Source organism: Anguilla rostrata, chromosome 12 (genome assembly GCF_018555375.3).
Source record: "Anguilla rostrata isolate EN2019 chromosome 12, ASM1855537v3, whole genome shotgun sequence".
Classification (NCBI taxonomy): domain Eukaryota; kingdom Metazoa; phylum Chordata; class Actinopteri; order Anguilliformes; family Anguillidae; genus Anguilla; species Anguilla rostrata.
In genome coordinates, this window is record NC_057944.1 from 37,891,779 (window position 1) to 37,901,140 (window position 9,362).

At 44.5% G+C, this 9,362-nt stretch overlaps 1 protein-coding gene across 2 annotated transcripts in view; it reads left to right on the plus strand.

The window, feature by feature from the left end:
- Positions 1–4,802: 4,802 nt before the first annotated feature.
- bcl9l (bcl9 like) overlaps positions 4,803–9,362 on the plus strand; it is a 27,261-nt gene continuing 22,701 nt past the window's right edge. For both annotated transcript variants that reach the window (XM_064302908.1, XM_064302909.1), the window contains exon 1: positions 4,803–5,157. The gene's annotated coding sequence lies outside the window, so the exon portion shown is untranslated. The remainder of the gene's footprint in view (positions 5,158–9,362) is intronic.

Sequence of the window (9,362 nt, forward strand, 5' to 3'; positions counted from 1 at the left end):
GAGGGGAGGGGGCAGGCGAGTGAGGCAGTAAATATGAGAAGAAAATAAAGAACAGAAAGATAGAAAGAGAAGACGGGGGGACAGGGCGCTGGGAAACAATCCATCAGTGGGATGATATCACTGTTAGTGGAGTGGAGAATCTCATTTCCTTCTCTCTCATTCACACGTGTGTAAACTGTACAGCACCTGTGCAGTAAAAATCTCCCACCGTGACTGGACCTGAGTGTGTGACTGTAAAGTGGCCTTTTCCCAGGCTAGTCCTACAACGAACAAAAGCAAAGCAAAAGAGCACAACCTCTGAATCAGACAGTGAGAGTGCACACACCAATCACAGATACAACATCGGGGGCTATGTCTATATCTACACAAAGCAACACTATTGACTTCACTGCAGAGAAAATGCACTGTAATGAGTCCTACTGTTTGCTGTAAATTATCACAACGGAAGGCTTTTAAATAATTAAGAATGAAATCACAAATGGGAACACATTTGTGTAGTTTTCATGCTTACTGATGCAACATTTCTGTTAAAATTTCTTTAAAATTTTTCTTCTGTGCTCTACTAGTTTCACATCCACCAGCGCCCATTTCTCAAGCCTGGCTCCATCTATGTCATGCTGTACTCAGGAGTGTGTGGGGTCAAAGCCCATTACCCAGAGAATCAGGCTCTATCTTACTCAGGAGGGTGTGGGGACGAAGCCCATTACCCAGAGAATCAGGCTCTATCTTACTCAGGAGGGTGTGGGGACGAAGCCCATTACCCAGAGAACCAGGATCTGCTGTACTCAGAGAGACCTGAACCTAAGTTATCCACACACACGGATATATAAACATACTGAAAACAGAAGGAGAATACAGTAACTGCATTTGTCGCTGAACTTCTGCACAAAAAGGCTGTTCGAAGCGGAGTTAAATGGCAAAGAAAAGGACAAACACATCAGCACCTGAGTAATGCAGTGGCTCTGTGTGCTCACACTGCGTGTTTGCTTTTCATCTCCTGAGACGGCATATGGTAATGACTCAGAACTCAGAAATTCAGAAGAGCCTTCATCAATATTTAAAACGCCGTGCGGCTTTCCAAAATGATGGTCAGTGATGGCAGACTGAAATACTCATTTCTCAGCCTTCTCTCCTCCTCCTACCTGTTTTAATCTGCTTCCTGTTTCTCTCCCTCTCTCTCGCTTCTTCCACCTGCTCTCTCTTTACTTTCCCCTCCTTCAGAGTATGTGGCTCATGGGACTTTTCTTTATTTATACTGGATTGGGGGGGCGGGGGGGGCAGGGCGGGGAGGTGGCTAAAAAGCTTAATTAAACCTGTGAAAGACAAACGAGACAACATACATGTCACAACCCCCCAAACACAAACCCCCACCTTGAGCACCCCCCCCATCCTAATTAAACTCCGCGCTTAATTACTGAAGTCACAGCCTCCGCCCGTTAATGAGATCCTCCTTCTTTAGACCGCCTCCATTTGCTTTTTATCTTTAAAAAAATAGTTTCCAGGTGTGACCCCGTACATACCCTCTGCTCATAATTGGGTTTATTTGAACAGTTTATTATATATTTGTCTGATTTGATTAACCGTCCACTCCAAGAAACAGTAAAATATGTGCTTTATATTGCCATTTTATTTTTTGTTTTTGCCTCAAATACACCCAAATCCACACCCCCTGCCCCTGCCCCCAACCCAAAGTTATCCATTCCGTCACACTCTCTCTGAGGGTAAACCAATTTACATTCTTGTATTGGCCTTCAAGTCCTTGCCAGTTTCCATGACAACACCATTTTCTCTCTACCTCTCCCTCCCTCTCTTCCTGAGTATCTTTCATCCCCTACTGTCTTCTCTCCTTTTCTCTTGACCTCCTATCCTCCCATAATGTTCCCATTCATATAAGCCGCTTGGTCTTTCCCTCTCTCTTTCTCTCTCTCTCTCCTCTTCTCTCATATTCTCGGCTAACTGAATTCTCCTGCCCTGTTCTCCACACACTGGATGATAAAACGCACTGAAGCACAAACCTGGGGGCCCAAGTGCTCTGTTTAAAATGCTTGTGTCATTTCGCTCCTTGCATCATTCCCAAACATCCAATTTATTTTGTTTATTTTAGAAGGTAAAAACTGTAGTATTTTGGTTCTATTTAAAGATTCTCTAGTCTATTTTTTGGCCATTCGTTGTAATGTTTTGTGTTGTTATTATATATTTTTTCCTGTTTCTCACCCTCACTGAGCCTCTATTTCACGCATCTGGGGAGGGAGTGAATAATGCTGTCCTTTTACGCTTTCTTCCCACTCTCTCTCTCTCTCTCTCAAGGCTGAGAGTTACCTACTCCTTTTCATTTCTCCCAATTCATCACCTGTTCAGGAGAAGGGAGCCACCATCATTATAAATGTGCCACTCTGGTGTCCTTTCTCTCTCCTCCCCTCTCTTTCTGTTTGTGTGGTAAATGAATGAAGAGAGGACAGAGGTATGTTTAGATTAACCGGTGTGTGGCTGGGCATTGTTTGGGGTTTCCTTTCGTGTAATTTTTGTCTTATGGGATGGTGGGTTGTGGGTTTGTAAATAGGGGGTTGGGATAGGTTTTAAGGTAGTTGTGGAAAGTTCTGCGTTTCAATAAAGGAAACAAACATCAGAAGTCACTCTCTCTCTCCTTCCCTCCCTCCCTCCTGAGTCTGCTAAGGCACATTAACTTCAGCAGCAGTCCTCCTGGTCCACGGGGCCAAGCACTGCTATACACAGCTGTGAATGTGATCCTATAGCATACTTTACTATGATCACCATCAACAGAAAAAACAAGTCAGATCCATACACTTCCACACAAAGGAGGATATGAGATTGTGTGTCCATATGAAAAAATATACTTGCATGCATCCAAATTTTAGGATTCCCCTAAAATTTATTTTGTAATGACAAATAAAATTTAAAAGTAACCTAAAGTAACTCATATACACACTATCCTCAAACATTAGCATAACAATTAGCATACTGGGATTTAAAAAAGGTTACAGTAATTTACAGTAGGGTTTATAGGTCTCAAAAGAAGAATATTCAAGAAATATTTATACATATTGAATTTGTTTAATGTTTTTGGACCAGCGCAGAGTTTTCACTCTATAACACTGCTTAAGGCCTGCAAACACTTCCAGTTTGCAGCTGTAGGACCGTCAGTTTGCCAACCATTCGTGGAACCACAACGACCACCACTGAGACGGGTAGTGTTCCGTTAGGCATTTGGATGTTCACTTACGCCTTCCACCACCAGAGGGAGTCATTAGCTCAATTATAACATTTATTGTCTCGCTGGATAATTTCCTCCTGGTTCGGCTTGTATCGTCTTCCCGGACCCAACTTTAGGTGGTCGTTTGCACCTTTGGATCCAATGGACTGTTGTCATTTCTGAATTTACAGAATTAAAATACAACACATTTCTTCTAGCGGGAGAATAATCAAATCAGAAGGTTTGGTTTTCACATTCATGGTCATCAACATGTTAAGCTCATTCAATTCAATCAAATCTACTCAGTCAAACCACATTACATGGTGGAAGAAAAGGACCAGAACGAAGGACCTTCAGAAATGGATACATGCACCCCTGAGCGCCAAGATATATTTGACAATATTTCTCATTTACAATGTGGGGTTGCAGTGGAGCACAGTGATTAGGAAACTGGGCTTATGGTGTCGAGGTTGTAGATTTGGTTCCCAGGTAAGGCGCTGCTGTCAAGGCATTTATCTTCAGTTGCTTCAGTAAAACACAAGCTCTTCCACTGACCAAATACAGTAAATGTACACCAACTAAACCATGTACTTTCTGTTCTTTCTGTCCAGTAAATGATGCTTCATTACAGAAGGGGATGTTTGGTGTCTTCTGAAATTAGCCTAATATTACAAGCAAATTTATGGCATAGTGACCACCAGATTGTCAGAGGAATGCGCGGTTGTTTGGAATACAAAACATGCAGACCCTATATACTCATGAAAAATTAAATGCGTGCATTCTCATAGGACGATCTATCGTGTTTTTCAGTAGCCTACGATTGACGCCACATTGAACCAGAATTGCCTCCAATCAATGGCACACAGCATTTGTTTTAATTTTCCGGTTGAATATGTGAACCGGCTAGGAATGAGAAAAATACAGAAACACTGTAAACCCTACCTTAATTTTCCCTACCTGTCGGGGTCATTTGAGTGACCCGTGATAAACGTGAATTTTGTACGTTTTGAAAAAAAAAAAAAAATACTAGATCTACAGAGATCTTTATCAAGAAAGTGAATCGAGCTCACAGGCAGTATTGGGCTAAATGGCCACAGACTGAACTTTATACGATAGGGCTCAATATGGGACGACCATCAATATGGGAACGTCAGTAGCCAGTAACAACCATTTATTGTTGCATATCATAAAATTTGGCGACGTCGCCCTTCTGTTAGCTGTTAATAATAATAATAATAATAATAATAAAAGTGATTAACAACAACACCAATAACAACGACAACAATTTAAAAATAACAACAATATTATGATCTTTATGCTTATTATTTTATTTTTGCACTATTGTTGTTATCCTCAAGTTGTCATTAAGTTAGCCCTTGTAGTTAAATTACAACATTCATTTACACGAATATTATATGAATATGTGTTTATTGGTCCAGTTACTTTGAGCTTCCTGTAGCCTACATTGCAACATGATTTATTCAGAAGGTCAGAGTTTTTCTTAAATATAAACAGTTTCAAGTAGAAAACTGGACATCACAATGACTTCACAGTTCTCTGTCCGAGTGAGTGTGTGCAGTGAGTGTGTAGCTACGGGAACTAGTGCGCGGTGGTGGGTGACGGTACCTATGGACTCTCCGTAATACGCAGACCGTGCGCTCTGCCCTTCTCCGTCTCCACCAGAGGAGTCATGAGCTGTTCTCTTCTCAGGGACTCGTCTTCCGTTTTCAGCCGTAAATACAAACCCGAAACCACCGTCTTCTTTATCGCCACCAGTCCCAGCCCGTGTGGCTCATCGACCGGAACATCGCCAGCGCGAAGCCGTGCGTGAAAGCCCGAAGGTGCTTTCCCTGTGGCAGCGACGCCAATGCTCGCCGTGGCGGCCGGTTCAGGGGATGTCGGCTGGCCGTCACTTTTGACATCGGCCTCAAACACAGCTGAATGGGGTAGGAAGACGACGGGTCGCCGTACATTGCCACGAAGCCATGCAGCTTGGTGCAGCAGCTGACGACGCACTGTACCCGCAGCTGACAGTCCGTTTTCTTGCTGAAATGGCCCTAACAAGCTAGCCTGCCTTCTGGCTAAGTTAGCCACCGAACGCTAGGTAAATCACAGCGAGTTAAATGCAGGCTACGCTAATTTAGCTACCCGTTAGCTCCCCAACACACCATGTCTTCGCAGGGTTGTTTAGCCTGCTGATCAGGCCTGGGTTTCCCTCCATGTGACCGAAGCCATGTCATTTTGCGTAGCTAGTTATCCAGGCTAACAGCTTCTTACGTCGGGCAGTTCGTTAGCTAATCGATGGTTAATACGTGCTAGCATTTTGATATCAAAACATCCACTACGACTGTATTTAACGTTAGCTAGCGCGGTGACACCTACAGTAATACAGCCAGTTCTAACTTACTGTAGTGCGTTGGTTCTGTCCGTTTATTTATCACTGTACATATCCACTGATGACCAAAAATGCATATATTGAGAGTAGTATGATTGCTAGCCAACACAAGCTATACCAATGATACTGGCAGTTTGTCAGTCCGCTGTTTTTAGCCAAAGATGTGCTTGAGACTTTGGCGTCTGCAGCCGGGGCGAAATACCAGAAGTTAACCGAGACCACATTACCTTACTGCGAGCTAAGCTAACTATTTTCCATTATGTCCTGTTCGACCCTTGTTTAGTAGTGACATAACTGCAGTTAATTTAGTAGCTAATGGGTTTATCGGTACGGATTCAAGTTTTGACAAACGGAGCCATTCCAAGTTAGGCAACGTTAGCACCAAGTCAGACATTTCGACGGCATTAACGTTAATTAGCTGGTTAAACAGTAGCTGACTGGCTAAATGTGCTAGCCACCTGTGCTAAAGTTACATGCATTGAGAATACTCGAAAATTACGATAGACTAAATAAATAACGTTAACTAGCTACCTTCACACACCTCCTTGGTCTCGGAAAATATGGCTATTGGTTACAAGCCAATTGCAAATCGTTGTCAAGCAGTTCAATGTTTAAAAACTTGGTATAAGCGACAGGTAAGACTGTAGGATTGCCACAGGTTGTTAAATTGCATGCATCCTTCTAATGACTATAACTTATTCCTAGTTTACAAGCTGCGTTATTGTAACGTTCAGGGAACGCGTTCGCCAAATATGTTCTTTCTTGTCGTCAGGGATTTCGTGCGAGTAATGAAGTGCCTAAAATGCTCAATTGAACACTTGCTGGACACCGGATTATTTTGGGCCAGGGGTGCACGGCGACTATAATTTATAGAGCAATAAATCCATGAGATTATTACCAATAAAACGTATTCAAGATTTGAATACTCGTGTGTGTTATTATTCATATCTTTACGTTAATTGCTGTTAGTTTGCAATCGAATTTGAGAGTGAATCAACTTTAACTAACTAGTCTAGCAGCCTGGTTCCAGTGAATTTACTTGAGGAAACGTGACAGACTGAGGTGAAAACAATTTTGGACTGCAATGCAAACAGATAATATACATTATTATTAACTAGCCAATACTGGAGGTCTTCAGAGTTGTGATCCCAAGCGCGTAGGCAGCGGAACTCTCAGATTAAATGATACCGGAACTTTATTTTTAATTTTCCGTTTCCTGCCTTACTCGTCAAGGCCACGATGACGTGAGTCAGGTTGCAGGTTGCTGCTCTTGCGGCTTTTGTCCTGCGCCTGAGCGGCATGTCGTGTCCCTGTTGACCAAAACTGACCATGCTGTGAAGAGGACGTTATTTGCGGTTTCAATTGTGTGACCATGAATTAAAAAAATTGGATTAGCGTGGGCACCTTCTCAGCTAAGGTTTGGAATTCTCAATAAATGACTCAAAGCAAACAACCAGCATAATTATGTCACAGTATGCAGTTTTGAGAAATGAAATCTAACTAGTTGCAAAGATGTTTTCCTGGGGGGAAGGATCGTTTGCTTGCTGCTGAAGTTGCTCCAGCTAATCAGCAATGTATTTGACATCTTCTGCCTGCCTGCCTGTGTGCGTGCATGTGTGAGAGAGAGAGAGAGCTCTTGGTACTGTGCCCCACTGATAGATAAGTATTCATTGAGAACCTGGGGTCTCCCTGTGGTTTGACAGAACAGGGTGTGAAGTGCGGTCCGCTGGGTTTCCCTTGGCATGCCGTCTGCGCAGTTAGCATCTCTAGATCAGCGTTTGCCGTGAGTGAGATATCCTGCCGGCCTGTTTATTTATAGCGCCGAGCGCGGTCTGCAACTCGATCCGGCTCGAGAGCGACTCAAACTGTCAGACAGAGCTACATTCCCTGCCCGTGCCTCTTCGCTGGCTTCGGAAGCTCTGCTAGCGAGCATTAAAATCGTCTTAGTGATACGTCCGGGGCCCCTTTTTAAAAAATAATTTATGTCCGAGGACTGTGCGTGGTTCACGCTGAGGCGCTCAGCTTGTCACAGCCGAGGAATGTGAACTGTCATCCTTCGGCAGACAGCGTTAGCTTGCCCGTGACCTTTGACCCCACAGGCTGCACACTGAACCCAGTTTGTTTGGGGAGGGAGGCACAAAGCCTTTGCAGCGTCCCGAGTAACGAAGTATACCTAGCTGCTGTGCGTGCGTGTGGTAACCACGGCGATCGGGCCAACCCTCTGCACATGCTCAGATAGAGGGACCTGTGCTGACGGCTGGATCTCAGGGTTGGGTTAGTTGGGTTAGACGGCAGGTAGTCTGCAGGGTATACTGACGGCTCACCTGTCAGAACCGATAACCTGACCTGGTTTGACACACTGAGGTCAGTCCAGCTTCCAGGTGTACGATGTGGTTTGCTAATACACCAGTGGTCAGTTTCTTCTTCTGATGAATTATGATCTTGCGTAGTTGGGGCTCTAATTGGAGGCAGTGCTTCATGCCAGCTTGACCAATTGCCTGAAACATAACTAACACTGACTGTTGGTAGCACCAGTTAGAACACAGGGAAAAAACTCCCAACTTCTCAAAAGTTTTGGAGAGATAGCATCTAAGATTCAGATTAACTGGGGTAGTAGCTGGACGGCTGTGCAGTGTAATGGTTTGGGAACTGGGTTTGGACCTGGAAAGTTACAGGTCCTCTTCCCAAGTAAGGCACTGCCGTTGTACCCTTTAGCAAGGTACAACTTTATGCTTCTATATTCTGTATGATTGCTTCAGTGTATGTTCAGCAGCATAAATGGATACTTCAAAAATGCTAAAGTTGTGTCAGTTGCTCTGTATAAGAGTGTCTTGCGAATGCCACCCATGCAATGTAATTGCGGGTGGGGAACAGGCTAGCCCGTGCGCACCCTGCTACCTTTTTTTGGTACGTGGTTAGCTTCCGCTTCATGCTTGGCTGACCACCGTTTGACACACCGGTTTCGGAACCTTGCTCAGCAGGCGGTCCCAAAACGTGCCGCGTAGCTCAAGCCGCCAGCTGAAGGTTCCCGCTAACATTCTGAGTCAGCAGTTTTTGAGCGGGGTTGGTCGACGGGGCACGGGACGAGGGCGAGGGTTCTGGGATAGGGGAAGATTTTGACAGTGCGTCACCTGCTGAGTCACACCCAAATACAAGCTGAGGTGTTCTGAGCGCACCCTTGTACACCGGAGTCATACATAAATTATGAAGCAATACATTGATTTTATACTGGCACCCAACAGTGAAGCAATGGACAGAAGTATGCTGGGAGAGCACTGCAAGGGCAGGGACTGGGGGATCCTGGGAATTGTAGGCCTGGTGACTGGATCGGCTGGATTTGATGTTTTAGGCCACCGGCAGCCAGAGGAATGGGTGGGGCTGTCTGTGCCGTACCTGGGCCAGGTTCCCCAGCGAATTTGGGTGCGGTACTTTTGGCGAGAGTGAAGTCTCCATGACGACATCGAACCTCATAATTGTGTTGGTTGAAAAAATAAATTAGGAAGTGAGGGCTGGTTGGATCTTGTGGGGTCGCATACATAAAAAGTATGTATTAAAATGATGATAGAGTTGTCCTCAGGTCATTATAAGTAACTGAATAAAGGAGGAGTGTGTATATTGTGTGGTGTTGGTGCATTAGGGTGTATATTGCGCGGTGTTGGTGCGTTGGGGTGTATATTGCGTGGTGTTGGTGCGTTGGGGTGTATATTGCGTGGTGTTGGTGCGTTGGGGTGTATATTGCATGGTGTTGGTGCGTTA